We start from the raw sequence: 25,065 nt of genomic DNA on the forward strand, positions 1-25,065 counted from the left end.
TTAGGGGTTTAACGCGCCGAAGCTACTCCTGGGCTATGAGGTGTGCTGTTGTGGAGGGCTCCGGATTAATGTCGACAACCTGGGGATCTTTAACGTGCGTAGAAATCTCAGAACACGGACGCTTTCGTTATCCGCCTCCATCTGAAAAGCAGCCTCCGCCGCCAGGCTCGAATCAGCGTCTGTAAGCTCAGCGGCACAACGCCTTAACCGGTGAGCCGTCGCGGCGGGTTTAATGACATTGTTTCCCTTTAGTGTTATTGTTATTTGCAAACTTTTACCTGTAGCATTCATCATCATCATCATCAGCCTGTCTAAGACCAGTGCAGGGCAAAGGCCTCTCCCATTAATCTAATTGCTCCGGTCCTGTGCTAACTGCGACCAATTTATCACCTCAAACTTCTTGATCTCATCTGCCCATCTAATTTTCTGCCGCCCCCTGCCACGCTTGCCTTCTCTAGGAATCCACTCTGTTACCCTTAATGACCAACGGTTATCTTGCCTTCTCATTACATGCCCTGCCCACGCCCATTTCTTCTTAATTTCTATTAATATGTCCTTAACACGCGTTTGTTCCCTGACCCACTCCGCTCTCTTCTTGTCCCTTAATGTTACACCTATCATCTTCCGTTCCAATGCTCGCTGAGTCATCTTCAATTTAAGCTGAGCCCTCTTAGTGAACCTCTAAGATTCTTCCCCGTAGGTGAGTACAGGTAAGATGCGGCTGTCATACACTTTCTTATTCAGGGACAATGGTAGACTACCATTCATTATCTGAGAATGCCTGCCGAATGCACTCCACCCCATTCTTATCCTTCGAATTATCTCTGCCTCATGGTTGGGATCCAGGGTCACAACTTGGCCTAAGTAGATATATTCGCTTACCACACTGCCTCGCCACCTATCTCAAAGCGCTGTGCTGTTCCGAGGTTATTGATCATTACTTTAGTTTTCTGCATACCAATTTTCAGGCCCACGCTTCTACTGTTTGTCCAGTACGGTAAGCATGCTTTGCAAGTCGTCCACCGAGTTACTTAGCAAGGGAACGTCATCAGCAAAAATGCAATAAACGAAAAAAATTCACTTCAGGCTTAGGTAATCTAAAATGAAAGCTACGTTTTGCCTAAGACATCGCTCTTTTGTGAGACACTGAATAAATGTTAACGAAGCACTCAATAACGTGGTTTATTTACTTAAATTATCGAATAGCTTAGCTTGACCCCCTTTTGTACTTTGCCACAGGGAGTGGGAAATTAATTTTTTTTGACAAAGTTCACTGAACCACTACCGCTGTAAAGTACGCGCACGTGCGGCCATACTATTATCAAAGAAACTTAACAAATACCGGTAAAAAATTCGGATGGTACCTAAGCACTTTTTGTGATGTGGTGACTGCGAAAACATTAATCTTCAATTACCGAACATTGTCTTCGCTTTTTTAGATGCGACGCATCTCTTGCTCTGAGGCATGTCCGTCCTGCGTCGGCGTCGGCGGCATCCGCACGCCACCTGCGCATGCGCGACTCTCTTCCGCTCTTCTCTCCGACAGCTCTCACTCCGTCTCATTATCATAAACAACAGCTGAATGCGCGCGCTTCGCTCGCTTCGCTCCGCTCGCGTCGCGCAAGTGCGCGCGTGCGCGACTCTCCTCCGCTGTCTCCCCTCCTTCAGGCGCTGTGAATATAAAGCGGGTAGCGCGCTGTGGCGGTTCAGTCAGCGCTCGCTCTCGTTTGACTTCGCGTCACTTTGCTTGACGACTGCGTGCTTGACTTGATTATTCCGATGAAGACGTGATGGAAGCGATGGTCCCTTCAGCGAGTGGTGTGACACAATCCAATTCCAGCGTCACTCCAAACGGTAAAGTAAAATTACGCCCATCTTCCCGCGTATGAGAACACTCGCATGTGATGGAAATGCATCATACGCGTCCACAACACCTTTCACCCGATTTAGAGAATCAACCCAACGGAAACACCAATTGAACACCCCGATGCGTCGCATCACACCAGGGTTCCCTCGCGGGAAGATGGGCGTAATTTTATCATTATAACTATTTTTTTTTGCATATTTTTCTTCTCTGATTTGCTGTGAGACATCACCTACCCGTGCTTGCATAGCAAACCAAAGAGGAAATTTAATAGAGTGTGCAAAATGTGTGTTCCGCCAGGTGTTAAAACATTTTTCTTGAAATTGTATACAATGGTACGCTCCCTGTTAAAACTTGGATGAAAGACCGGGGACTGTTTATAATTTGGTCAAAAGAATGTCGGCTCTCTTTCTCGACCAGAGACAATTGATCACTGTTTTGTAGATTGCAGAGATGGTGTCTTTTTCTGGGACATCTTGCAGGGAACGCTCAGAAAAGACATGGATATTACGCCTTTCTCAAACCCATTTTTGCCATTTGGCTATTCTGGCGAGCCACCCAATGACATGTTTGTGTTGATAGGTTTGTGCAGTCTGTAGCGATGTCGCTTATGTGATAGGCATGCTGAGCCACCAAGATCAACTAAGTCCTATTTCCGAGAAACTGTGGCATTTGTACATAGTCTGTATAATCCGCTTGACCCACGTCACCGCCTGGCTGGTTCCCTCTGCTTTTGAATGCTTGTGTGTATTTGCCTGAATTTTGATGTATTTGAACTTTTTCTAACTTCAGTGTATTCTTTTGTTTGCTTGACTATGTAGTCCTCGTACTGTCACGACTGAGCGTATTCTCCTATGTAATAAATAAAAAAGAGGACATATACCGGGAAAAAACTTTGCTACTCTCTCACTGATACTTCTGCAATGAACACGCTCAAATTAGTCATGTACGCCTGTTTACCTGTCACTAACTCCTTTTTCTAATTCGAAGACCTCGAACCGTTCACTAGGTCCCATTTGTTCTTTTTCCTTCTCGTCTTTTTCGTCTCTCCGTTACGATGACTCGGAACGTACCCGAGTTGGCATCGCCAGGGGGGGGGGGGGGGGGGGGGGGGCGAAAAAATAAAACATCTGCATGTCGAGATTTCGGCGCACGCTGAAGGTTCCCAGGTTTCCCAAATTAATCCGGAGCCCACCACTACGGTGCGCCAAAAAGCCCAAGTGTAGCTTCAGCGCCTTAAACACCCAATGTTCGACTTTTAAATTTGAACATTTCGGGGGAACAACGTACTTTTGTTACTCACCTGATTGCTACTTCTGTGCTCTAAATATTTATACAGGCGTAAGTACATACATCCAAACACGCTTACACGTCGAATGACACAACGCATTGTCGGAGTCGGAGAGCACAGCGCCATGGTGGAATTGCTAGAACCCGGTATCCAGTGACCCCAGTTGAGTTCTTCGGGAGACGTGGTGATTTGTCGCTTCATATTGAGCGTGTGCTTTTTACGAAAAAAAAATGATCAGTGGCTTAGTTCGGCTATGCCAGGATATACGTAGCGTGAGCTAAGGTTGAGCTGGTCATTCTTAGGTTTCCTGGCTGTCTAGGATTAGCTGATTATCATGCTTACTGCTGCTAAAATGATTTCCAATCCAATCCAATTCAGTCCAATCCTGTCCAGTCAAGTCACTGCTCCTCGCGCATGCGCAGCACGGCTCTCCAGGAGCCACGTGAGAGGGCGATCAAGCGGCTCCGGCGCACCGTCAAACTTGGCTACTGGGCAATGGAGGCGCACAGCTGGGCACGCGCCGGCGTTAGTGCGTCTGCCGCGGCTATGATATCACTCCTCTGGAATGCGGAGACCTGCGAATGTGCAGACCCAATTCTCTACACACCCGTACTCCAATTGGATTGGATTCAATTCAATCCAATCCAATCCAATGCTACTCGCGCTTGCGTAGCCCGGCCCTTCGGGGTCCATGCGAAACTGCTCAACCTCGGCCAGTGTATACTTTAGCTTGTAGCTTATGCTACAAAAGTGCTCCGCCTGAAGACATTAACAGTGTTGTCTGCCGAACGGTCATGTCCTATCGGGGTGTCATTACCCTTCGTGTGACACTGGTGAACCCTCGTGCAGTCATAAGTTCTGCTTTGTCCGCGATTGCGGCAGGGCATGCAGCTTCCGTTCATCCATTTTAAATGCCTGTCATTCGCCGTATTCCCAATGGGGCTGCCAGAACTGTGGCGCATGCTTTGGTCATTTAATGACCTATTTTATTTTCCCGTCCCGAGCAGTTCTCGGTAGTTCCTGGGTAATCCAGAACTACTTTCGCTGAATAAATTTTGCGGGAAAATAAAATAAGGAGCTCCTTTGGAGCAGTCATGAGCAATTCTAAATTACAAATTAAAGAGATCAGGGAATGCGGTTCTAAAAATCATGTATGTATGCTTCACTGCAGCGTTACACCAAATGCACAGTCGAATCGACCCTTTTCTGCTTGATGAGGCTGTAAAGGCTTCCATTTCACCAATCCATTGCTTTTATTTTCGGCTGAGTCGCGCCGTGCCACGGCTCAACCAACCAATTCGGCGTGCGATTTAGATATAGGGAACTAGAATATTTCAATACTGACAACAGCAAAAACATCGTGAATGAATGGGAGGTACTTAAGCTGAAAAAAAAACCCGGAAAGCTACAAGGTGCGCTGCTTTCGAATACTGTGTGGATATATACTGGATAGTCTTCCCCTGCCATTCGACGTCCAGGGGTTCGGATCCTGGCCCAAGCTCAGCTTCCTTTAAATATCGGCGATGATAGGTTCCTATTATTACGGAATGCTTCCACCGACTGTATTTCATGTAATTTCTGTATAAAAAGGCTTTGGCGTGGAATGCCGCAAAAGCCTTGATTTGTCACAGAGGCTGGTGGGGAGTAGGCCGGGTATGGCGATTTTATATTGTCTCCCATCCATTTTCTTCTCTTACCCCTTCCAAGACATCGACCTGTGTGATGAGCGCGAAGTACAGGGAACTAAACTATTTCGTTCGCTCTACCCGAACAGAATTAAGGTGCTGCTTTTTGTTCCCAATGTTTGGACCAGAAGAAAATGTCAAAAGATATTGTCTGAAAATCTTTCACTTTGGAGAACCTGCATTTTTCTGGTGATTCCTAACCTCCTTCCTTTCTTTCATCGAAAAAGGGAGAGCAGATGACATCAGATCAAGCACACTTTTGAAAGGCAAAAGATGGGGCAGCGCGTCACATTTTTAGGCGACTGAACCTTCCCAAGCCGCAGGCGCGTGCAATCTCGGCAATCTCACGCGTGCAATTGGCGCGTGTAATCTCACCGACTAGAGTAGTAATGATACAGGAACAGCGCTTTGGCGTGCTTAAAACATGACAACGGGCAGAGCAATGGTCTCAACAAGAGCCAGGGGCGAACTGCTGGGTGCTCACCGAAAGCCCCCCTTTTAACGAGGAGCCCCAGCGGCCCACAACATTCCAGCGCATCGCGCATGGGCCCGAAAAGTACAAACATACAGAACACTCTCCACAAGTACCGTGATAGGAGCCGGCGTACTCTGTGCCGGAGCGATGGGGAAACGAGGAGACGTCCAACGGATGTCAGAGTCAAACACGCACAAACAACAAACAAAAGCCCTTTTGCAGAGCCGCAGAGGCGATGAGTCAGTCGCCGCCGCTGTCAACGGCCGCTAGAGAGGGTTCTGGCCGCGTCGTATTTTCATGTAGTTTAGAAGAACTTGTTGGTGGGGGAGTTGGTGCATCCTCAACTTAAAAAAAAAAAAAAAAAACACTGCGCAATTTTGGACGGCCACAAAAGAAAAATGAAAAGTGGAGCTAAAGAAAATGAAAGCCGAAAATACCAATCGTGAACCTGAAAGAGACGCGAGAATAACAAACATGAAGTAGTGCCTTACGTGCACAAAGCGTCCCACAATTTGAAGAAGGTCATGAAACGGTATGGCGTTCAGGTGACATTTTCAGCACCGGTCAAGCTAGGCGGGATGTGCTCGCGCATCGGCAAAAGTCGTGCTGGACTGAAAGGGTGTGGAAAAAAACACACCCATGCATACGTTGATTGCTGCACGGGGGTAGTTTATCAAATACCGCTGACACGTGGCAAGGCTTACGTGGGCCAAACGGGAAGATGCGTTAATGTAAGATTACGAGAGCATGAATTATCGATACAGAACAGCGCGAGCGGGAATCTCCCCACCCCCTGCTCGGCATGCACATGTGAGCCGTGCAAGCCACTCTTGAAGGAGGTTAAGGTCTTGTGTCGGTGTCGTGATAGCCGGGCGAGAGAGATACGCGAAGCATATTACATGAAAAAGCTCGGTCATGAGTGCGTCAGCGAAACGTCGATCTGGTTGGACAACAGTGAGATGAAGTTTATCGATTACCGGAGTTAGGGTGTTTGTTTTGTTGGTTTTTATTATTGTTATGCGAAGTGCAATCCGTTTTGTGCATGCGCATGCGCAATAGCGGTCGTTCCGGCTGTACTTATATATGACTTTGTTGTAATAAATGTTCGTTGGAAGTCTGCGCCTGTCCTGTGTTTCCTCCCTTTTTGTGTCCGTCCAAAATTGCGCAGTGTTTTTACTTTACGTCGTATTTTCAGTCGCATAATAGCGGCAAGTGTCTTTCTCTCCCGACACCAGTGCCATGCGGGAAAGCATCTAGGCGCTCTGTCGCGCTGTGCACTGTGGAAAACCGCGCGCCGGGTCACCACACGCACACACAATCGATTCGTAACAATACTTAGTTGGGTAGCATGGTAATCTTTTTGCAAAGTTACAGTACTTTGTAAAGCTGTATGCACCCGATTATCGGTTAAATATTTCTTCTTTGTGGTTTTAGGGAGCAGAACGAGCAGCAGCGACTCGAATCCCGGCACTTTCTCCAAGAAAAAAAACAAAAAAACTTAGGATGTCTGTGAGAATCCCCCCAAATTGCGATACATGCTGAAACCTGTTGAATGAAGCCAGTCATTGGGTTTATTTTTTCCCGAAATAGTTGCGTCACGGTGTTAAGGCCGCCACTAGTGATAGTATCGTCCTTCAAGCGAAAGATTCCCCCGTTTTGAAACTGCCATTTGGGATTAGTGTGTGGTACCAACCTTATCAAATGTTTCCGCTCTGAACGCCTTTCCGGGGCACAAACCTTACTTCTCAGATTACAAATCCTCCTTTACTTACTGTGAAAGCATCGATGCGTACCGGATTACCCTAAATTTAGTTCTTTCACAGAATAGCTGGCCAGGAATCATACCACCAGGAGAACCTTTCCGTGTTTTTTTTTTCATTTCAATAAAATTTCTCTCTCTCTCTCTCGCGCTCTCTCTATAAACTGTCTTATGGTCTGTTACCTTCATGCTTGCCGACTGCACACAAGCTCTAATGTGATTTGGACCCATCATGCTGTGTTTCTGTACCTTTTCATTCTTCTGCCGGTGTCGTGACTAAATATTTTGTATTTTATTTATTCTGATATTATTTACGTATTTATTTATTTATTTATTTTTTAGCAAACCAATAATGTAAATCCCTAAATCTTAAATTTTAGAAAGTTCTTTAAATTATTCTGTCATTATGACCAATTTAAAAAATAACCTTTTGACAGCGTTGAATATTACCTGCGAGGGGCAGTTGTCTGAAGGCATCACGCGTCCCGAGCTATTACGGGGGTTGTTTAGAAGTTTCTAAGAATGTGCGAGAAATTTTCTTGTGCGAGAAATGAGCATGGCGCTTCTATTTTTTCCTAATTATATAGCTTATTTGAGTGAAGTTCGCGTTAAGAGGGGTGTCAGTGTTATTTGATGGAACAAACAGTGTTAATGAAACAAACTTGCATTTTGTCCGCACGGCCACTATCAAGCAAGTGCATTGGCAGGTACGAAAACAGTGGCCGAAAACTGTAGACTAGTGGTAGTTGATGTCGACATTCGAGGAAAACACATTAACATTTATTTGTGACTTTCTATGGCATTTGGAAACCAATGCCAACAGTACACGCACAAGGACCTAGCCTCTCATGACGAAACGACGAGCTGCGAAGGTAGCACCGGCGTCTCTCTCCAGCTAAACAGCTGTTGAATCATTTTTACTGGTGCCATTGAATCACGCTTAATATACCATCCTGCGCAGTTCATGGGTTTGGACAGGGGATGAGTAGAAAACACAAATACAGGTTCGTTGCAGTGTAGGGTGGGCTGCACATGTTCTTCGTTTCGACTGGAAGGCAGTTTTTATCGCCACGATCGGGAAGTTATGTTCCGAACCAATGAACACGGATCCAGTTTACGCGAAACCAAAAGGTTTAAGTATCAAGCTTCCAATAACATTCAGTTTCGTCACTTCACTTGTACGGCTCTTGGGAATCTGTTTACAGCTTACGCTCGCTGGCGCAATCAGTTGGCTCCGTTCCCTCTCTCCTCCCTTTCCGCCTGCCCACCGCCGTTCCGCACCGGCGGCAGGCGCCGTTCTCCGTTGCGCCGTACATTTCCGTTTCCCCACACCAGGGAATCTATGATTCTACTCGGCGCAGCTGATATGCGCGCGGGTGTCGTTGACTCAGCAAAGCGGGTCCCTACCCTCGCGCGGCTTGTTGACCTACGTGGCGGAGACGGCGCGAGCGCGCAGTCTTGTGCGTTCACTGTGCGGCAGCGCGGGGCGGCGCCTTTTAACCTGGTTACCCAAACGCCGGCCGCTGTCCCTGACACACTCGGGCCGAGACGCTTGCGCAGGCAGATGGGAAACCAGTTCACGCGGTTCCGGACCCCATTTCCGCGTCGGGCCGATGAACTTGCCGGCGACGCCGCCGCCGAGCAAACCACCTGGTCGCGCACGTGACGACCACCGCTCTCGACGCGAGCGCTGCTGCACCCTTTCGCAACATTGTTTCGGCCCGCGTCTCTTTAGTCCAAGGTCGTAGAGGCGCGAGCTGCCTTAGCTTCGAGGGGTGGCCCAGTGCGCGCTATTGCGTCCGCTACGGCCACATTGCTGGTGGGTCACTGATCGGGGACAGCCATGACGCCCGCACGGGCACTGTCCTGCCGATTGTGCGTTTATATCCTGAAATGCGCTAGCGGAGCTTATCTTCAAAATTTTGGGCGAGCGTGGGCAAGTGCGTCTGTATTTTCACTTGAAGGGAGTCACGTATTCCCGACAATAGCGGAGCTAAAACGTTCCACCCTGTATTTAAAACGAAAGTGAAGTCGCGCAGTCGCGAGAAATTTGCCAGTAACAACCTGGGCTACGAGAGAGAGTGAGAGAAAATGGAGAAAGATTTAATAAAAACTTGAATTGGGCAACCCCATTAACGGTAGGGCTTGCTAAACAAACAGATTGAAAGAGCCAAAGAAAAAAAAAAAGGGGGGGGGGGGGAGTGGGCAGGAGTAACACAGTGGGATGTACATCACAATACGGGGGGCCAGAAACATGGTTATAAGCGAAATTGAAACATCACTACACAAAACATGATGGAACCGGTCATCTAAAACCCCTGTACAGATATTTAAAATGTGAGTGTTCATAGGGATAGAGGCAGAAATGAACCATCTAGGCGCCCGGCATTGGATGTTTTTCGTCAGATGTATTATAGTAAAGTACGCAGCACGTAGATGCGGTTCGCTATACGTTTTCTGTGCTACCGAGATTGCACTCGTTCTGAAAAGTTGGAAGAAAGAGCTATTCATTTCATTTTTTGAAGAAGAAGAAGAGGAGGAGGAGGAGGAGGAATGATTTTTATTTTTTCACAAATTTTCATATGTACAAGTGCTTTGAGTAGCATCTGCATCTAGCCCCAAGACTACTGTTGGATCCATACCAAAACTTTAACATTTTTTTCCATCCAAGTCAAGAACTCTGCGAAAAACACAAGGAACATTTCAGGGGGTACAATACGTGTAACAAGAAAAATGTATTGATACAACAATACGAAAATAAAAGCCAAAGTTTGAAGAAGAATAAAAGTACAAACACTTGGGAACTATACAAGGTATCAGGGAAAAATACGTGTTATGGGCTGCAGGGCATAGTTTCAACTGCGTGAATTATATGTGTCAGATATTATGTAGGTTGCTATTTACTGTTCGTTTTGTGTCAAACATTTTATTGTTGGTGGTAGGCTATTCTATATTTTCATGCCAATTAAAGAAGGTTTCGACACCCGTTACATTAGATATTGTCGGTAATTTCAAGTTATTATTGTTAGCATGCCTAGTATTTCTACTAGGATAGCTTACAATAGATGAGCGGTACGGAGTATTAGTACTAATGACCCTCTTGACCAGTATTGCGGTTTTGTAATCTCGAGCTTGATTGAAGTGCATGATGTTCAGCTCTTTAAAAATTGGCGAAGATTTTGCAGTTCTCGCTGCTGACGCTGTTATGCGCACGGCCCTCTTTTGTAAAATATTGATAGGTGTGCAGTACGATGTGTAAGTGTAGCCCCATGACTCTACGCAGTAGGTTAAATGTGAGTGAAAAATACAGAAGTAAATTAGGCGCAGTGTTGTCTCGGTGAAGTGTTTCCGGCCTTGGATCAGGGTAAAGTATCCAAAAGATAGCTTTTCGCAAACGGTTTTTATGTGCTGTGACCAGTGCATTGATGTGTCTAGTGTTAGGCCGGGTTTACACTGTTGCCGCAACTGTCGTAATAATTTAAAAAAAATGACGTCATTTCACGTCTTAGCCTACCGAACTGCGTGACACGCCGTTTTTTTTTCGTCCATAGATCACGATACGGCTTTTGCATCGGTAGTCTGAACATAGCCTTACACCTAACTATTTATATGTATCTACTTGGCAAAGTAGATACATATAAATATATACATATAATCAGCAAGACATATCGTCTTCTTTATTTCTTCCAGATGAATTTTAAGGATGCCTCCCAAACACTAAAAGAAACGCTTTATTTCACAAATATAAAACCAGTACTTGAATATGCATGCGTCGCATGGTATCCCGCTACTGCAATATTACAAGAAAAACTTGAGAAAGTTCAAAAGCGAGCTGCTCGGTTTGTAACCAGTAATTATAATTTTAATGTCAGGAGCTCACAAATTATAAGCAGTCTTGGATGGAGGTCGTTGCATTAGAGAAGAAAACTGCTAAGGTTGAAAGATTTGTATTTAAAACAGCCACACTATGCATCCGCACGCAGAGACAATGTACGAAAGATTAGACAATACCAATGTCGCATTAATGTGTCCAAACATTCTTTTTTTCCTAACACTATTAGTGACTGGAATAACCTCCCAAACGAAGTGTTTCTTGCCACGAATTTTGCTGAGGCTACAGAGCATGCTGTATAATTTTCGTTCCAGATATTTGCCTCATGTATTGTTCAAATAAGCACACTGACAAATTTATGTACTGTATACTGTTCGAAATAACCACCCTGCAATAATGCCCAACGGGCGCTGTAGGAACGCGCAATAAATAAATAAATAAATAAATAAATAAATAAATAAATAAATAAATAAATAAATAAATAAAGTGCATTGCCATCCACTTTAAGGCTACATACGTGGGATAAGTGCTTTTGAAATGAAGAAAAATTAAGAAATTTTGTCTTTTTAATATTCAGTGCTAATTCGTTTGTGTTGAGCTACCTTAATGTTCTCGCAAGATCTTCATTTGCCAGAGTTTCAGCTTCCGCCACAAAGTTACAGGTGATTAATAGTGCTGTGTCATCAGCATACAGGATTGCTTTCGCGTAGGTAAGGGAAGTTACGTAGTCATTTACAAATAACGAAAATAAAACAGGATCCAGAGCCGAGCCTTGTGGGACTCCAGACTTAACGTCTTTCAATGTTGACGTTCGACCTAAAACTTGCACAAATTGTTTACGGCTGGTTAAATAACTTCTAAAGAATGAACTTGCTGGACCTCGGAACCCATAGCGCTCTAGCTTGTTCAGTAAAATTTTGTGGTCAACACAGTCGAACGCCTTTTATGTGGAGAAATATCCCTAACGTAATCTGACCTTTATCTAGTGCTTGGGGAACTATTTCGCTTACAGAATGAACTGCTGTGCTCGTAGAAAATTTTTTGCGAAAGCCATGTTGCTATGATGTCAATATTTGGTATTTTTCAATAAATTCTATCATTCTGCGCGCTCCCTAACGTAATCTGACCTTTATCTAGTGCTTGGTGAACTATTTCGCTTACAGAATGAACTGCTGTGCTCGTAGAAAATTTTTTGCGAAAGCCATGTTGCTGTGATGCCAATATTTGGTATTTTTTAATAAATTCTCTCATTCTGCGCGCTATCAATTTTTCAAATAGAATGGTAATGGTTGGTAGAACTGTAATTTGGCGATAATTTTCCACGTTGTTGGGATCATCGCCTTTATAGATTGGAACAACTCTCTCAACTTTCAGTTGATCTAGGAAAACACCATTCATAAACGACTGATTAAATATTGTCTGTAGTGGATCGCTCAAAATACCGATATTTGCCTGCAGTATTGTAAGGTCCACTGATGAGGTCAGGGGCCAAGCGCCCGGGTGGCGCGTGAGAACCCGCCACTCTGTCTGGTTGCTCAGCACTGTAGACTCTACGCTGCAGCCGTCGCAAATTCGTCACGGCGCGCACGGGAGACGGATTGTCTGGTCCACCGCATACCACAGGGATAATCCCCCATTGAGAAAGCAGACGGCGCCGCCGGATTCCGGGAACCGTCGACGTGACGAACGGAGGTGGTGGGATTACCGGCGTCGAAGCGCGCGCCGCGCGAGACACCATTGTTAACGCGCCCCGGCCGGCACAGTGCACCGTCGCCGCCTTTCGCTCTCACCCCGCGGGGTCGCGCGCATCTGCTCGTCTGCGAGAGTGCCGTTGACCCAAAGATGGCGGCGCCTCATTGAATATTCCGTAGCGTGATCAGTGACAGCTGTCTACGTGAATTTGGGCACTCCCTTACGCGTGTACGAACGCCACAGGGGCGTTCCCGAGAGAGTGTGATCTCGAGGTGTTATAAGGCCGAACTTGGCCGTTACAAATCGTTCTTGTCTGAGCGCTGAGCTGGGCAGTTCCCGGCGGGACAAGGAGTCTCGACCGTTGAAGCTAGGTTGGTATTTGTGAGCCCCCTAGGTTAGAGGTTAAGATCGCGTCGGAGGTTTAGGGTACAGCGCCGTACCGGGCAACTAGACGGATCTTGCGGCGAGACAGAGTCTCGGCCGTCGTTTCTCGAGCGGTTTGTGTACGCTCCGAGGATAGGAGAGTTAGACAAAGTTGAGGAGCTCGAGTGATTTGTGCGCACTCGGAGCTAGCGTCTAGCTGAAGTTCGAAGTTTTTCTTTTCATTACTCATGTACCCAGTTTTCCTACTGTAAATAGCTGTATATAAACTCGTCGTTTCACTTAATCAACCCCAACGCCTCCAGTTCGTCAATTCGACCGCCGTCTCCAAGAACTTCAACACCATCGCCCTGCCAGCCTCCTGCCAAATCAACCGGAGCCCGGGCGATTGGGTCCCTCATCGGCACCGGACTTCGGGGAAACGAACCACAACCATCTTTACTAGTATATTAACAGATATGTCATCATGCCGTTCGGGTTTATTCGAGGTCATTTGTTTGGTAACCAGAATAATATCTTCTCTAGATATTTCTTTAAAAACAAAGCTGTTATGTAAAGGACTCGGCAGACAAATATCCTCATTCTGATGAAGATTGGACGTAATATCACGGCTTATGTTACCGAAAACATCATTAAATTTTTCTGTAAGAGCTGCCTCACTGCAATCAAGAGCGCCTATACCAGGCAATACGTGCCTTTTCTTGGATGATTTGGTAACTGAATAATGAAGTTCCATATTTCTTTTGAATTTCCTTTTAATTTGAAGATGCGGGTGCTGTAATATTTCTTTTTTTTTGTTTGCGCATTAATGGAAGTGATAGGTTGCGTGTAACGTTGCATTTTTCTTTGTAGTACGTACTGTTTTTATGCTGCCTCATTTTTTTGTCGCCAGCAGATCGGGCGTGTAAAATAGGAGGTTCTGTGGGAGTTAAAGCTTACCTTAACACAGCTAGATTTAAAAGGAGTACTGACAGGAAAATTTTATGATGCATTTTTATTGCTTTTATCGTTGCTTAATGGTCTGGTGAACCCGACACAGCACTTTAAATACTTCAGCGCGCAATAACTAATTACATTGAACGGCCTGAAAATCGGTTGTTTCAATTTCTCGCGCTTTTAGCCCGAAAGCGCATATGACAGAATCCCGGCATGACCTCACCGCTTTGTGCGGACGTCAAAACACTGCGGAGGTCAGTGGGGGCGTTGTTTCGACGGTGCCGTCACCGGAGCTGAACGGCTGAGCTGCCTGAAAGTGCTAGGCCTATATCATTGCGGCGGAAATTCGATTACCGCTTTCAATAAAAGTCCTGATGGTGACTTCTATTGTGATTTTGGGCGGTATTATCACTTCCTTTCCCGTGTGTGGAACTTTATTTCTGCCAACAGTGCCTTTCTGGGCAGCGGTTATGTCTGTAGCTCTGGCTACGTACACCCGTTTGTGAATGCGCCGGCGTCCAGTCACCGCTCACGGGGCCGAGCGCGTGAAGTGATGTCACGAGTTTTTGACGAGCGCTGTCCGCATCATTTCTTTTATAGCTAGCACGGGATGATGTCACTCTGATGTCCATTTGCTGAGTGCCGCTCCGCGTGCTCTTCCGTCGGCGCGATAAACGAGATCCAATTAAAGTATGCTCTTCTTCGCGTCGCCGCCCGCTCATATTTCAGCGAGGCTATTCTGTTGAACAAAGGAAGCGAACTATGCAATAATATCAACGCCGAAAATTGGTGTCAGCACCCCTTTAAGGTTTCAGAAAACTGTCTGTACGCTTGGTTAACATCGCCGACTATGGTTTGAGTGAAGTCTCTTTCCTGTATGAGTTCTCTAGTTTGTTCAAAGTTGACCCGTGGTATATTATTTGCATGGAGTCTATCGGGCAGCGGCTTAGAGTTAGCAGCAATAATATAGACTGGAAAGTTGTCCGCAACGTTTACGGAAATAACTCCACCTTCTATTGGTTCCGTATCGAAGTTTAACAAAATGTAATCAATTGTAGAGGAGGAACTTTGGGTTACCCGAGTTGGGTCGACAATATGGTTATGAGATCCATATTAACTAAGCTATGAGGTTTAAATAGTCTGTTCCAGAGCTTTCAGCTATGTTTATGTTAAAATCGTCACATAATATTACCTTCTTATTAGAAAAAGAAAAGCGCTGAAGTGTATTTTCCAGTTTCAGCAAGAACGCCTGCATCCGAGTAGTTGGCGGCCTGTAAATTTCACCTACAGGGACTTTGGCTTCCAGTTCAACAAATGGCATTTCGTATTCGCCGGTTTTTGTTTGAGTTATGTCGTCCACTTTTTCATAGCTTTTTCCTTCGGATAGGTAAAATGCCACGCCACCGCATCTCGAATCAGCCACCCTTGGTAATGACAACAACCTGCAGCTTGGCAGGTTCACAAACTCGCCACCCTTCAACCATGTGTTTGACAAACCTATTACACTACATCGAAATTTAAGCCTTGTTAGGAAGGCCGCCAGCGTGTCGTAATTTCGATTGAGACTTTAACGTTGCAATGAAGTAGATTGAGTGTGTCGATTTGGTTACTGCACATTAGGCCTATTGCGACCAATTTTCAGCGACTCAACCTCAGCGGAATTTACACAATCTTAGCAAGGTCATCTCTTGTGGAAATGGGCCCGACGCTTGCGTTTTCAGCCTTCCGCGCAAGAATTTTTGACTGAGCGACCCACACAAATTTCAGATTTTTTTCTTTCTTTTTGGCGGTCGCCACGCCTAGTAGAGCCTTGTATTCTGGGCACAAGAGGTCATCCACATATATTGCAGCTTCACGTTCGAATCCAATTTGCCTAGCGGTCAACCGCTTTTTTTTTTTTGCTGCTTGAACTAGTTTCTCTCGTGCTCTTCTGGACACAAACCGCACTATAACGTTCGTACTACCGCGCTCCTTCGTTGGCACGCGATGTACAACGTCAATGACAGACGGTTGGACTTTGCCTCCTACTTTGTCTCCAATCTTCTGGACCACTTCTGTTAGGAATTCGTCTTTTAGTTGTGGGATTCCCTTGATTTCAATGTTATTTTTTCTTGAATATTGTTTGAGCTCCGTGATTTCCTTTTGCGCTTTCGCGAGTGACTGCGTTAGTCCTTCTTTTCCCGCTTTAAGGGCCTCGGGTGCTTTTTTCAAGATCTCCAGCTCTTCTTTTGCTTCACGAAGTTCCTCAAAAGTGGTATTCATGAATTTCATGCTTTTAACGACTTCGTCTAATTTCTTTTTCAAGGCATCGTTCGCGTAGTTCATCTCTTTTTTCATGACCTCATGCACGTCTGTTATCAGCACGCCTGCCAAGAGCTCTTCGTAGTGTTTTACTTTTTTTAAAACATTAAAGCCGTTCCACTCAATGTAAAAGCTGTCGGAAGTGCAGAGCAGTGATTCGCCATAATGGCCAGCAGCGCCGTTATCCGCTCACTGCTGCCGCCCAATGCTTTCCAATTTCCCGCCTTCACAGTGCTCGCGCACCCCCTGCCTGAAAATGCGCCAGCGGGAGTTCAGTTCTTGCGCTTGCTATGATTTCATACGCTGGAGCTCTTTTGTGTCATTTCGAACGCGTAATTTTTTTCTTGCGTGGCTGGAGCCTTTCTGTGTCCTTTCGAAGGCGCCATTTTTTCTTGCGCGGCTGAGCCTTTCTGAGGCATTTCGAACAGGCCATTTTTTTTCTTGCGCGGCTGGAGCCTTTCTGCGGCATTTCGAACGGGCCATTTTTTTCTTGCGCGGCTGGAGCCTTTCTGCGGCATTTCGAACGGGCCATGTTTTTCTTGCGCGGCTGGAGCCTTTCTGCGTCATTTCGAACGCGCCATTTCTTTCTTGTGCGGCCGCTTTTTTCGCTTACTATAGTAAAAACCAACACAACGAGCGTTTCTAACTGATGGAACGCGGGGGCTGCCGGTTATATACACACATTTTGCCTCAAATGTACCTGCAGTTTTCTTTGCGCGAAATAACAGGGAGATGTATGACAAGCACCGGCGGTTCACGAGGTTTGAACAGTTATGAAAATTTACACCACGTGGTTTTCGAAGCCTCAGCGTTACTCCCGGATGCCAGGACAGAAGGCTCTACTTGGGTCCGATATCTAGCTGCGCCGCCTGATTCCGACAGTCACATCGACCGTTAGCGAGCTAAGACGACAAGGCGAGCCCAAAAATGCTCTGTGCTTAAAAACCAGACAGAAATCGAACTATTAAACATCTACCTGGAAAGCGGGGTCTGCATACCAAAGTTCAGCCTAACGGTTTCAGTTACGGCGAGCGTAAAAATCTATGAAGAAATACAAGGCCTTTTCGTTTCCTTCACTGCAATACCATTTCACAACGATAACGTACGTGGCACATCCTTACTTTCCTGGTTTCGTTCGGCACTAGTAGTCCTCTGCAAAGCGCCAGAGGGTCGGGGGACTTCAAAGGCCCCTTTGCATGACGTCGCCGGGTCGCTTTAGCTAGTTTCGTTTTTCTGTTAGCGTCTAGCCGGCAAGCTCTACTTCCTCCTCACGCGTTCGAGGTGTGCGGCCAAGTCGGCGTGCCACACCCAAGTGTCATGCGGATTGAATTCCTGGTTGGCTTTTTGAACTGGTTGCATTGCTTTTTATTCGATAGACGATTAAAAACCTAAAGTGAACACGTCGAGCGACTGTCCTTGGCAGTGTCACCATGTGCAAAGCTTTCTGAAGAGTTGTTGCACGGAAAATGCCACGATGATTTGCGAAATTGTGGTGTACCGGAATCTCTAGATTGTTCAGTACTAAAGACCATATTTGACAGGTCGGGCACGCCTTTGAAGCAGGAATGAGCAATGGCGTAGGAAGGTCCTGTTAGGGCAGTTTTCAAAACCTTCACTTGCAGGCTTCACCTAATTGCGCACGAGAGTTACAGTTGCTCAGGTAAAGCCCTGGGGAAGCCATAAAGCTGTCATTGCCGTTACTGCGGCTGTGGTTTTGCTGTTTTAGAAACGCGGACAAGTTTTTTTATTAATAGCATCAGGGAACCAATTCTTGGGACGGCAGTCAAGGAGAGGAATAAGTTGAATGATGCCATTGATTGTGGTTGCTAAAAGCATGGGGGATACTTTTTGGATCATTCTAGTGCAAGTTTTTTGGGGGAAGCAATGGACCAATCCTTGCGAGCAAACATTTTGCCGGGAGTACTCCGCAGTCATTACGAATCACCATTAATACGTATACTTCAGCGCGCTGCCAATTACTTAACGTCAGACATAAATCCCCATCATCATCATGCGCATATTTATATCCACTGCAGGAGGAAGGTCTTTCCCATAGACTTCTAACCACTTCAGTCTTGCGATGTACGAATCAATGTCTCCCCACCACTCCCCCAATGATTTTTAGGGGCGAAGCTCCTCTTGCTCGGGCCCTGTCCCGTCCCTCGTTGCTGCTGTATCCGGCACATTAATGATGATTGTGACAGGATCCCCCTAGGGATTGGCCAACCAAAGATTGGCCGAAGAGGTCAAAACGTTCAACGCGTTCGTTGCTACCCAACAAGGAGGAGAGGAAGAAGAAGAGGTTGTGGTTCGTCGCCTGCGAGCTCAAGACACGTACCGGGGGTACGCGACACAACACGGTCTGCAGAAGGCGACGGCCAAGGTGTCAAAAATCACACACCGAATTCACCAACTTAACCATGGAGATCCTCGTCGTCCCAAACAAGCCCTACATAATCAGCACAAACATCGACGTCGTCGACAGGCTTGTCAATGGAGCGATGGTAAGCTTGACGTGTCGAGTCTTTATATGATGTGCGGGCGAATGTTTCACGGTTTTACCGATAAGCATTTTAGCTTCGCCCCGTTCATCATCATTCACTTCGTGGAGATGGCGGTATTTTTTTAAATGCAGAGCATTTCTTTAACTCACATGTAGCGTCCGCCGTCCGTCCGCAACAGCTCAGCGCGCAGGTGCGCCCTCTCCCCCACTCCTCCTCTCCCGCATCACGCTACCCTCCTTGCTCTCAACAACAGGTCCGCACCCCTCCCCCTACACTATATAAGAAAATAATACTTACCGGCGCCTGGTTTCGATCCCACGACCCTGCGGGCGGAACGCAAGGTACATGGTGCTCTACCCACTGCGCCACAAGGCCGACACAGAATGAAAGGCTACGAACGCGCCTTATATCCTTGACTCATTCAAACTACGTCAAGAAGCTGCTGATACAACGCATTCACTACCTGTGGGCGGAACGCGAGGTACATGGTGCTCTTCCCACTGCGCCACAAAACCGACACAGAATTAAAGGCTACGAACGTGCCTTATATCCTTGACTCATTCAAACTACGTCGTCAGCGGCGTGCGTTGGCGACTCAGCGGCGTGCTAGCGGCGTGATAGCTGCGTGGTGTACACGTGATAGCACCAACCCCCCAAACACTAAACGTTAACGCAATACACCCACCCCCTATGCGACGCATTTACTCCAGTCCCCCTCGCGGGGAGATGGGCCCAATTTTTTTTTTATTAGGGTCCTCCATCGAGTTCAATTGTCTATTGCTACTTCTAGTCCCGTCTCCACGATAAAAACGAATCCGATAGATGACGGGGAATTCGAATTCGGAGGGGGAATTCGGAATGTGGAGTGAGAGAGAGAGGGAAAGAACTGTTTAATGTTAACTGGAGAGGTCACCTCTGCTATCGGCAGTGATTGCTACGCCTGGTGGAGATGGTTACAGTGCAGTGAGAAGCATGTGGGCGATTGTGGAGACAACAATTAGAGGGAACACAAAACTAAAATAAAAAAACACATGCCATAAAAGCCTGTCTTGCACCAATGAGAAACACCAAAGGACAAAAACGCGTAATACTAGTTTAGTAATGGCATCTATTCAGTTACTAGATATGAAAGAAGATAAATGTTGTAGCGTGATTCTTTGACATTTGCGGAAAGTGCCCCCTATGACAATGCTTGCAAATAACTAGCACATAAGGCGCACTGTCGTGCTGAAAATAAGAGCTGTCTGGTCACGAGTGGCACGTATAACAAGCATGAAATGGTGTACTGAATTTTTCCTGCTCGTCGTAGCTCTTCTGATGGTGCGGTTACATGCCTTGACATTTTTTTTGTAATAGGGGGGCGGAAGTAAATTACGCATCTGGAAATGTAATGAACTAATATTAAATCACTCACTCTATATAACATTGTGTCGCGACGTCTGCAGGATTGTTGCGTTGACAGCGCTCCAACTCCCAGGTAAAGAGCCGTCGGACGGCCCACTAGATACTGCGTTTTTTTTTTGAATGATCGCGAGCACACAAAGAATATCTTAGCGTTTTCTCGCGGAGACTGGATAAGGGCTCGGCCGTGTAACTGTAACGCCCTGCATTTCCAGAAAAAAAAAATGCAGGTTTCGCGGAAGTTCCACCTTTAATCACTATAATATCGTAAATGGAGGTAATTGGTCAAATGAAATTTTGAGAAACTAAAAATTAAGAAAAATATAAAAAAAACGACGGCAAATGGCGAACCGTATAACGCCCTGCATTTCCACAATAATACAGATTTAGCGGAAATTTCACTTGTAATCGTTATCATAGCGAAGATGGAGATAATTTGTCGAACAGAATTTTGAAAAACTAAAAAACAAGACAAATATAAAAAATACGGAAAACGGTGAGCCGTGTAATGCCCTTTATTTACAAAAAAACGCAGATTTGTTGCAAGTAACACCTGTGATCGTTATAATAGGGTAAACGGAGATAATTGGGTGGACAGGACTTGGGAAAACCAAGAAAATTGGCTCTAAAACACTCACACTCAAGATAAGCGGCATTAGTAGACAATTCTCTGAATTTCTGCAATTTTTTTTAAGTGGCCTCATTTCATTCGCGCTTCCGTTATTAACGAGTTATATTATTTTACGCGGAAGGGCAAGGTCGCGGTTCAGAATTTTCAACATTTTCAAGGCCGTTCCCCAAAACCATTGCACTCTGACATGAACGCACCCTTGTGCATCTGAAGTTTAGACCGAATAAAACAATGCCACCAATAAATGGGTTGCAATGGCTGCAATTGCACTAACACATTTGTAATTTGTGCACTTCTGGAACATCTTCATGACATCAGTTTTCATGCAATGAGGTTTTACCTTTATAATCGCAATGTTTTGCCACGTGATTTATCATGCCTCAATGCACATACCACGAAATAAATAAAAAACTCCCTATATTCATAATGCCATGTTGCAAGAAAAGCTGTAAGGCAAGTATCTGTATACCTTAAACCTATCCGGGTCTTGAAGTGATAGTCCACTCATACAAGCTTGGGACACGAACAGAGAACTGAGTTGGGTATGTAAATGTTAAGTATTTTGTCATTCTCGAATTCATGAGCATGCACAAGTGTGAGATGAAAATTACATAAAATACACCATGTCGAAGGAAAGATGTATTCTTTTTATTTGATATCAAAACTACAAATATGAACACGAAAGACTTATGCTGAAATAACAAATACAAATATTAGCAGACTGCCCTTATGGAACATACAAATGAAAATATTTTTCTTGTGGAAGAGCAAATAAAGACCTGTCAAGATAAAATTATTGTTTTCATTTATGGAATTTTTAGCAGCTTGCTGCTCACAAAACAGGGAGGAAACTCATTTTTTTTGCAAGCTACTGACTGCATAACGCCCAACGTTTGGCCTAAAGCTGACGGGTATCTCATGTCCTTAATGTAATATATTACCACACAAAGAAAAAGTACTTTCTCTGGGCTTCAATTATGGTCCAGGTACAGCACTTCCATGATATAGATGACCTTTGTAGAATCGCCCCAAGCAATCTTTGGCCCAGGAGCTGCTGCTTTTGGAATTTTGTTGCACTGGAACGGAAACAGCGCTGTAAACATTTAAAAAACGGTGAGTCACGGGTAGCAATCTGTTGTGCTGGCACTGCGTGAAGAAAAGAAACGGCAGGTGGAAAAGGGACCAGGTACAAAATGGTGGCGTTATTTATCGGCGGTATAACAGTATAGCCTGAAGAGGCGCAGCAGAAGTATCACCAACGGCTTAGCAGATATGTGAAAATTTTATTTTATTTTATTTATTTATTTTTCATTTATTCATTTATTCATTCATTTATTTATTTTTCAAAATATCATAAATCAGGCAAGTGCATCGCTGTAGTTTAGGCAATTATTTCTTTCTTACTGCTTGTAGCTTCAAACGCTCTCCAAAAGGACGTTTTCTCCATATACATAGGAAGGCCGAGCGCTTTTTAAGTGCAAAGGCGTGCGAGAAAATGTTGCCATAATTTTGTTTGACGCCGACACGTCAATTGGACGTCGCAAAGAAACTCTGTTCGCTGTCACATGCGGAGGGTAATGTGCCCTAGTTTCTTTTATGTAACAATTTCCACCAATAGTATGGCGCAAAACATTTTTGAAAGATCGAACAAAATTTCTAGCAATATCTTTTGCTAAAGCATAGGTAAATTGCGCGTACAGAGCAACAGCCAGCACATCTGTAACGACAGAAGCCACCGCGTCGAGCGACTTCCACCCCGGTGACGCGCTGCGTTTGCGCTCCCCAATGCTATCCGTGTTTGTGCAAATCGCGATTTGACACTCCAGAGAGACGACAGCCGTGCCGGACACAAGATGGGGGCTGGTGTTACTCATAAATGTTGCTTCATGTGAAAACTTTACCACTTAAACGCACCGTAAAGAAGTTTACAAATCGCCACAGAATCCAGACTACTCAAACTGCCAGAAAACTAACTAGCCCAAAACGACGACGCGAAAACCTAGTTACGAAAAAACGTTACCTAACTTTTTGCTACGCCTGCCGAAAATGACAAGCAGTGGCCATGGAGTATTTAAAAATACAAAAATCAAACTGGGTTTTATGTGCCTTGACCTGGACAATGAAACGCGTGTAAAAATGCAATTCCTTTATGGCCCCATGGTAGTCATTATGGCAACGGAAGTACAGTCTCAACGGAAAAAGATTGACACAAGTGATTCATGACTAGAGCGGAATGATCGTGGCAGGCGGCGCGATTGTCATTTAGCGCTCCTACAGTGACAGCGCAAGGCACATTCCATTTTCTTAAGAAGGGGTGGTCGGCGCTAAGCACCCCCACAAACTGCTTGCAACTTATGTCGTGTGTCGTTCAGATAAAAATTATTCGAACCACACCTGGTTTTAAACTCTTGCTTTCCTGTGACGTAAGCACTGCCACCCACTGCTTTTGACAGTGCGTCGCCCAGAAAATATTTGCCGGTAAGGTAGCTGGCAGCTCTGGAAAAAAAAAAGAAATCATGTGCATAGGCATGTCTGTCGATAAGGAATGCACAAGCGTTTATGCAAGATGTGGGCTTTCGAATGGGCCGGCAGCAGGATGGGCTGCTTTCTGCCAGCCACCCCTTCTTGGAAAATGGAACGTGCTTGCCACTCTCGCTATCGGCGCGCTGGGCAACGATTGCGCCACGTGTCGAGATTTTTCGGCTCCAGTCATGAATCACTTGTGCCAATCTTTTTCCGTTGAGACTGTACCACCTCACATGTGCAAGCGTTTTCATTTTTCGCCTGGATCTCAAAACGGCCGCCGCATAGGGAAGCCAAATCCTCTCTATAAAGCACGTCAAATTTATCGTACGGCCCCGGGTATCGGAGAACGGTTTTGGCGCGGGTTTCTTACGACGACGAAAAAGGCATAATTTCGTGGCCCTTACTAGTTGTCTGCAATCACTAATTCTTGCAGTCTGCGCTCCCCCACCCCTCGAAAAAACAATAAATTCAGGGACTTACCTATCCGTTCGTGTTTAACCGGGGTATGCCCGCAATAGACACACCAGCCGGCCTGACATGGCGCCGCTGCTTGGCTTGCGTTCCCGGTGTCCCTAATAGACCCATCGTATTCTCAGTTGTTTCCCCTGTTACACCGACCTCGAAGCACACATTTGATGTCAGCGGAAGCGAACGTGCTCAACAAAGTGTGAACGCTCGGAACTGAGTATGAACTACACATAGCAAGAGTCAAGGCACGGGACCCCAACTTGCTCCGCGTTGAAATTAACCGGACCACAACTCGCCACGCGCGCACTTTTTTCCACTACTACTGCGCATGTGCGCGCAAGATTTTTTAAAATGTTTTTCGGCTTTTGCCGTGGCGTAGGGCGCGTGGCGTCGGCCACCGCAAAGGAATATCGCGGGCCATTGTGTGAGGAGGAATACGCGCATGCGCCACAAGGCGCACATATCGCTCCGAGCTTCACGATTGCCCACCTTTTTTATTTATTACCTGGCGTCAGGCTGTCCGCTAGTTTATAGCCATGACACGGGTCGTTGGCACAGCATATAAGCGTGCTGCAACCACCTGACGTTTTGTCACGGAAAAGAAGTCTGTCAGGGCCTCTTATATCAGGGTATTAAGACTGCCCACCGCATATAAATAGGACGCCATCCGAAATGCGACTAAGAGTGACACTTGTGCTAAAATGTTTTTCTTCCACCGCCTCTCCCCTTCCACGGAGCAGCCACTAGAGACGTATTGAAAACAATCTTAATCTTTTTTTCCCAATCTACTTCTGAATGCTGCGACGCGTCCGGGATAATTGCGTCTGGCATTTTAAACTGTGATGTAGAGCGCCCGACGAAGATATCGGGAAGCTGTTGCGTATCCAGAACAGAGACCATCCGTGATGCAATTCCCCGGTCCGCGCACACTGCGAATGCTTTCGAACCAGTTGCGAGACCGTTTAAAGGCGAGAAGGCGACGTTAGTTTTATTGCGGTCGCCACCTTAGGCGGCATGGCATGGAACATGTCATTAGTTTCAGCTGAAGGCGCTCCAATTGTGCTTGCACAAAACCGAGTTCTGTAGCGGCTAGTGACGAGGGAGAGAGACGCAGAATGTGCGAGAAACAGGCATATGTGTTAATAAAGCGGTGTCAAACGCTTGTTACATTGCATTTTAATTAAAGACGAGAGCCTTTCTGGGTATCTGGGTAAATCTTGACCTGTCTGTCTGTCTGTCTGTCTGTCTGTCTGTCTGTGTCTCTCAATTCAGCCTACCTGCCGAAAGTTAACAGAATGCTTGAACGAGACGTTTCTATC

This window comes from Haemaphysalis longicornis, unplaced genomic scaffold (assembly GCF_048455015.1).
Source record: "Haemaphysalis longicornis isolate Haplotype H1 unplaced genomic scaffold, Haemaphysalis longicornis Haplotype H1 scaffold_1, whole genome shotgun sequence".
Classification (NCBI taxonomy): Eukaryota; Metazoa; Arthropoda; class Arachnida; order Ixodida; family Ixodidae; genus Haemaphysalis; species Haemaphysalis longicornis.